This window comes from Botryllus schlosseri, chromosome 8 (assembly GCF_051294905.1).
Source record: "Botryllus schlosseri isolate E-star chromosome 8, Bs_hap1, whole genome shotgun sequence".
Classification (NCBI taxonomy): Eukaryota; Metazoa; Chordata; class Ascidiacea; order Stolidobranchia; family Styelidae; genus Botryllus; species Botryllus schlosseri.
This window is the reverse complement of record NC_137243.1, coordinates 14,803,238-14,809,356: the sequence shown is the minus strand read 5'-3', so window position 1 is coordinate 14,809,356 and position 6,119 is coordinate 14,803,238. Positions and strand designations below refer to the sequence as shown.

Below are 6,119 nucleotides of genomic sequence, written 5' to 3'. Positions count from 1 at the left end.
TGCCCAGGACCGTAACAGCACTTCATATTCGGGCGGTATAATAGATAACTTCATTACATGATGCTGTTTCGTGCTAGGTCAAAAGATATTGAAATCGCCCAAAAATACTAAACTAAAAGACGCACACGATTTCAAAATGGTAGGCTATTTCTTCACTGGCAATTAAATTTTCCTTGTGTGTAGGCATTTGTCTTGTGGGGTTCAGATTGCCGGGACAGGAACATTCGGCGCCAGCGATTTAGGCGCCTATGGACAATTAAACATTTGAGTTTTTCGTTGATAATTCTCGGATTATCCTTGATTGGTGGATAATATGAGAATTATCAACGAAAAACTCAAATAACTCCGCTTCTACTAGTTGGAATTGAGTCAAATTTGTTTTGCATCGTCTTTGAAGACAACTCAACAAGTTCATGGGGTTGACAGAAAAATTTGAAATAATAAATTGAAAATTTTAATTGGCTCTGTGGTGGCTTATACTTGATGGAATTGAACCAGATTTGGTGTGCAACGTTTTTTAGGGTAACCGGGCAATTTAATCAGTGAATGACTGGAATCCGGAAAACAAATATTTTTGAACAGCACTGAACAGGGCCTACACCGGAACAGAGCAAGGCGTTTCATGTCCATCTTTCTCAGGTTGGCAAACTTGGATTCATTCTAAGGACGCATAAAATACTTTCAGTCAATACTTTCAGAATAGAATTTCACTTTCAGGATAGGAACTCTATGCAGGCCGGATCCGGCTCGCGAGCCGTATGTTGCCCGTCCCCTAAAGGAAACTGCATAAACGGCGTACGGAGCAAAGATTCAACACGATTCATGTTCGCACTTGACCTGAATATAACAATCTGCAGGTATGACTATAACTCGAGATATTGTGTATAGCCTAACCCAGTGGTTCTCAACCATAGGGAGGAATTCCCCCGTGGGCGGAATTTTGCAATTTTTAGGGAGGAATTCCACTATAGAGTTGTAACGGATTTCCCAAATTGTTCATGTCCGAACTGTCAAGTATAGTCAACCAGTTATATCCGAACGTATGCACCTTATGGCTGTTTTTTTGCTGGAAGGATGTTCAAATGCTATTTGAAATCTCTTTTTCACATACATATTACCACTTGTTTTTTTAAACTAGTTCAGATGTGCTGCAGTTTGCAAGACAATTTTGTAGGCCAGCGACGGCCTCTCAATCAAATATATCCTAAGCGAGCAAATGTCGTGCCGAATCTATCACAACAAGGCCTCTAGTGAAAGTATTTATCTTATATTTTCAAGTCAGCATTTTCAGACACTGACAAAATATTCCAACGTCATCGATTGAAGTCAAAGAGATCGCTAGCCTTGCTTTATTTTTAGTGAACAGCTACCCGACCGAAAAAAGACACGTTAAACTTGATGCAATGCTTCCGAAACGGAATGGGTGTCCTAAATTTCAATGAGCTCCAGCAGGAAATCTGATCACGTGTGTGTTATATATCAGGGCTGTAACCAAGTCACGAGGCTCCGAGTCACAAGTCAATCTCACTTTCATAGATTTGACTAGAGTCAAGTCGAGTCATTTTCAATGCACCATTGAGTCAAGTCCGAGTCCAAGTCATTGTGTTGACCGCGTTCGATTCCCGTCGGAGGTTTATCTGGGCTCCTCTTCCCCTTCCGTTGCCGTTCTTACGGCGACAAAAAAGCCCAGAAAAAGACCCGACGAAAGAAAGCACTCACAATGAATGGAAAAGAACTAGTAGAAAGGGCCGCGGCTTCAAACAGATCAACATCGAAAAAGAACTGTGACATCGGGCACTCTAGGCCGAGGTGGATGTTAGAGTAAAGGATCGCTACTGATGCGTGTCATTCTACATCCCCCTATCTGTTCGTGACATCGCATTGTGTCTTATCGCATTGTACATTGTGTGTGACTTGTTCAGATAAAAATATAACCCAACCATGTTATGTTATGTTATGTTAAGTTGAAGTCTTGTTAAACCCACTTTTTATAACTCTGTTTGGTGATATTGAATGATTTGAATTTATAATATACTAATTTTCTTCACTTTGAGCAGTTTCTTGTCGCATTTTCAAGTATGCCTACCAGGACCAATAGACGAAATTCCAATAGGGTGGTCACTTTACTGTTCTTCGAAATTACAATGAAATGTCGGTCTTGGCCGTCGTATAGTCTCGAGTAATATGGCTACGTTCGAGTCATGCACAATGACTCGAGTCGAGTCAATACACAAATTGTCTAGAGTCGAGTCGAGTTGTTTCGGTATTTTGAGAAAATGACTCGAGTCAAGTCGAGTCATCAGAAAATGGTGACTCGAGTCTGGTCAACCCTGCTATATATGAAAGTACCAATATTATTGGCCAAATGCATACGCAAACTTGAGAAAAAAATCGCGAGACCAGTAAATTTATGCATTCTGATTTTTCACAGCAGTTATATTAGCGATCGGTGTATGGTAAGCCGAAAACACAAATGGAAGTGTGGGGGTCTGTTGAGTCAAACCTTCCAGAATTTGTTTGATTGGGACCAATACCATTATTTTTTGAGGTCTACAAAGTGTTGGTACAGCCCTGCTAGAAACGAACACTCGGTACCCCCCGTCTTATTCTTCAGTCAACAGGTGTTTGCGCGGTAAAAATGACCTTTTTTAATGATTGGGCAGATTTCTCATAAGGGGGGAATTTTGGCTCAAATTTCGGTCAAGGGGGGTACGAGATGAAAAAGGTTGGGAACCATTTGGCCTAACCGGAAAGGTCAACGAGTACAGACACATACGCCATTGTTATCTCATAGATTGGGCCTGTCATATTGAATCCAACGCATCATTTCCAATGGTCGTTGAAGAATAACTAAGACGATAGCAGCCTCGGAATTTCGGTCTCGGAACAACATGGGCGATTTAGGCCTTCGAAGTGGAGACTCCGAGACTGTGACACAACACAAACTGCTTACTGTCTAGAAATCTGCTGCGAAATCGCCTTCGGAAAATATATTACCGAATAAATACGTGGATGAAAGCCGAAAACTTGGTACACTGTTGCATGACATCATCGAGAAGTAGCCTCATGACTAATTTAAGTGTGGTACACTGTCAAAATCCATACAGACTGACCAACACCGAATTTGTCGGAAAATATATTGAGGAATAGGCTGATCAAGTGGTCAGCTGTTAGTCGTCATCGAAAACGAACTAGCTATCGCGCTTGACAGGGGCCAGGGGACTGTAAGAAATGGCTCAAGGTCACAATTTCCCAGTGAAATTGACATTGGAGAATATACAATTGGGTAAAATATTTGAATGCAAACCGGGAATCTTAGTCAACTGTTTCATGAGATCATCATCATCTCATCACCTATTTCAGTATGGAACACACATACCAACACCGGCTTTTGCGCGAAATCCGCAATGCGGCAGGCAAATGTCAGATCATCGCACATATCTACCGTACTCGACCTCGATCACGAAATGACAGCCTCATTGAGTGTCAACGTTGAGACCTGGCACAGCGGTCGTTATTAAAATCAAGACATACCGTGCAAAAGCAAACAATTTAAAATTCGTGGCGTATTTGGTAGCACTAATATATGGGATTCGTAGTGCACGCCATATTTTTCTGCCCACCTGCGTTGGTGGAGCCAAACATGGTCACTGCAGCAGTACATATCCACTGCAGGGTATGATACATCATAACATCAGTCACATGGGGTTAGGGGAGGCAAGTGATGCGGTGCCTCACATGTCGTCAGGGAGGAGTGAGGGAACATTGTGAAACCTTCCATAATTATTGGTATTTTCATCTATGTTTATGATTGATTAGATTTTAAACATTTTTGTTCCCAAAATCACGGAATTTTCTTATTTATTATTCGAAAATAAAGCACGAAAGGAGATAAGGCAAGGATGAGGCACAGATGGGCCTAAGCCTCACCTGTGATAGCGCAACTCTTCGTAAATACCATATAATTTATCATCACTGATATCATTCAAATTAAATTGTCACGCTGATTCCGAAAATCTAAATATTGATCGACTTCTAAAGTATTCGGCATAACATAACGCTGTACGTACACCTACATTTACGTCGGTTCTAGAGAGATACTTACGTTATCAATCAAGAACTTGGATAGCTAGGGGAGATGTGGTACCGATGGATCAAAAATTACAAAACGATCTCTGGCCCTCAAATCTTCAGCCGAGAATAGCAGATCTTTTGCTGTCTCAGCACTTCGATACAAGCTCTACCTATCGCGGACATTTACATGAATATCCGCCTTTACAAAAAATATTAATAAACGTTTAAAATTTGTTGCTCGAACGTGTCATCGGTCCCCACCCGGGGGGTCCAAAGGCACACGACCATGGGACCTATGAGACATACGCTCAAAAACTCAAATTTGTTGACTTGTTTTGTTGTGTACTGTAAGCTAAGCTACAGCAAGCCAATGAATAATGTTTCGTCGCGACCTTCAAGAATCAAATAGATTATATCAACTCAAATGTTGGCAAAAAATAATGTTTTGATTTACGCCTAAACTTACGAAATTATTGCTACATACATATTACCCGCAAATCGACATTTTGACTTTCAAATACCTCGTAATAGCGATAAAACGCCACTTGTAACTATGATTTACAGCCTATATATATGTAGGCGCGTTTCTGTTGTTGAGTGATTAGCTGGTCCATCTATTTTGCTTGATTTGGCTATGGTACCATAGGTCCCCCACCCCATAAATATTGTAATTGACTTGAAAATAGTCCACTCGAGGATGGAATTGATTCAAAAAGTATGTGCCATTATATACCCTGATGCAAGCCCTATACTTCACATCAAAAATTATGGCGGGTTTATTAGTCTGAAAGGTGATATAGAAAAATGCAAATGTCGATCCAAATTTACTTTATACCCCCTAAAACGCAAATCATTCGTCACAGACCCCATAACTCATAGAGGTCGAATTTTTTTGCATGTGAGGAAAGATTCTGTCAGCATGTACTTGTGAACAAATTTACGGAGTGCAATCATGGAATTATCATGGAGAATTTTTAAAGTATTTTCGGTCCCAGTGATCCATCGGTACCACATCTCCCCTATATGGCGTTGTTTTTACTTTTAATTTGTAATTGTCAATATCACTTCCAAGGAAGTTCATTTATCGGCGTAGATCAGGCAGACAATGTGTATTTGAAAACTGCATTTTCCTACAATTGTCGCCATGTCAAGGTATCGATCAAGGTATATCGTGCAATCCAAGATTTCGAGGCGCGCGATGGCGGGTAGATCGAATTCGCCAGTGGTGTTAGTCGTCGACGCAACAGCAACTTAAATTTGAGGGTTTTGAAAGGGGGATTACGAACCCCTAACCCTGGTTACCCCACTGTCTTAACCTCTCAAAGACATGTTTATGCTGCCACGATAATTATTCGGGCCGTCATGAAAATTTACTAATAAGTTGCTGCAATATTGATAAATTGAGTAAAAATTAGAAATTTGTCAAATAGCCATATACCCAAAAGAGGCATATATGGCTCGCGAGCCATATGTTCCCGACCACTGCTATACCTGAAGCAGACCCCGTTGTATTCCGCCATTCTTCACTCAAATTTTAATGTGTCGTCAGCCGCTCATACAGGCCTATATCATGTTACCATGAGTGATAACTGTTGTGCGAAAATCGATGGGGTTGCCACTAGGCATACCTCCAGCAATGCCGCTGCCCTATCGATTATGCAAAGAATACAAAATTTGCAAACAAATTTTCTCTCATGACGCAATCTCAGCTCGGTAGTTATTCTGTATTCGAATATGTTCGATAGTTCAATCTCAATGCTAAGTTCCAGGAACCAATCTAAATGTAATCGCGAATAATCGTGATTAGTGATTACTCTTTTATGTAGTGGTAAACATAATTATAATCGTCTACTGCGAGATTTTGCTGTTTTATTTATCGTGATAGCAATCGCGCCATTCAGAATTAATCGCAGTCGCAATTGATTATACAATATACATACATTGATACAGTATAATCGCTCCATGTCTGAGGCCACATCACAGTTATAGCCAATATGTCATGCCATATATCTCGGCAAAATATCGCAATGGCGTGCCGTACTGTT

At 40.7% G+C, this 6,119-nt stretch overlaps 1 protein-coding gene across 1 annotated transcript in view; it reads left to right on the top strand.

Moving 5' to 3' along the window:
- The window catches only part of LOC145444240 (CCN family member 2-like), a 288,076-nt gene that overhangs the window by 2,451 nt on the left and 279,506 nt on the right, over nt 1-6,119 (top strand). The window lies entirely within an intron of this gene.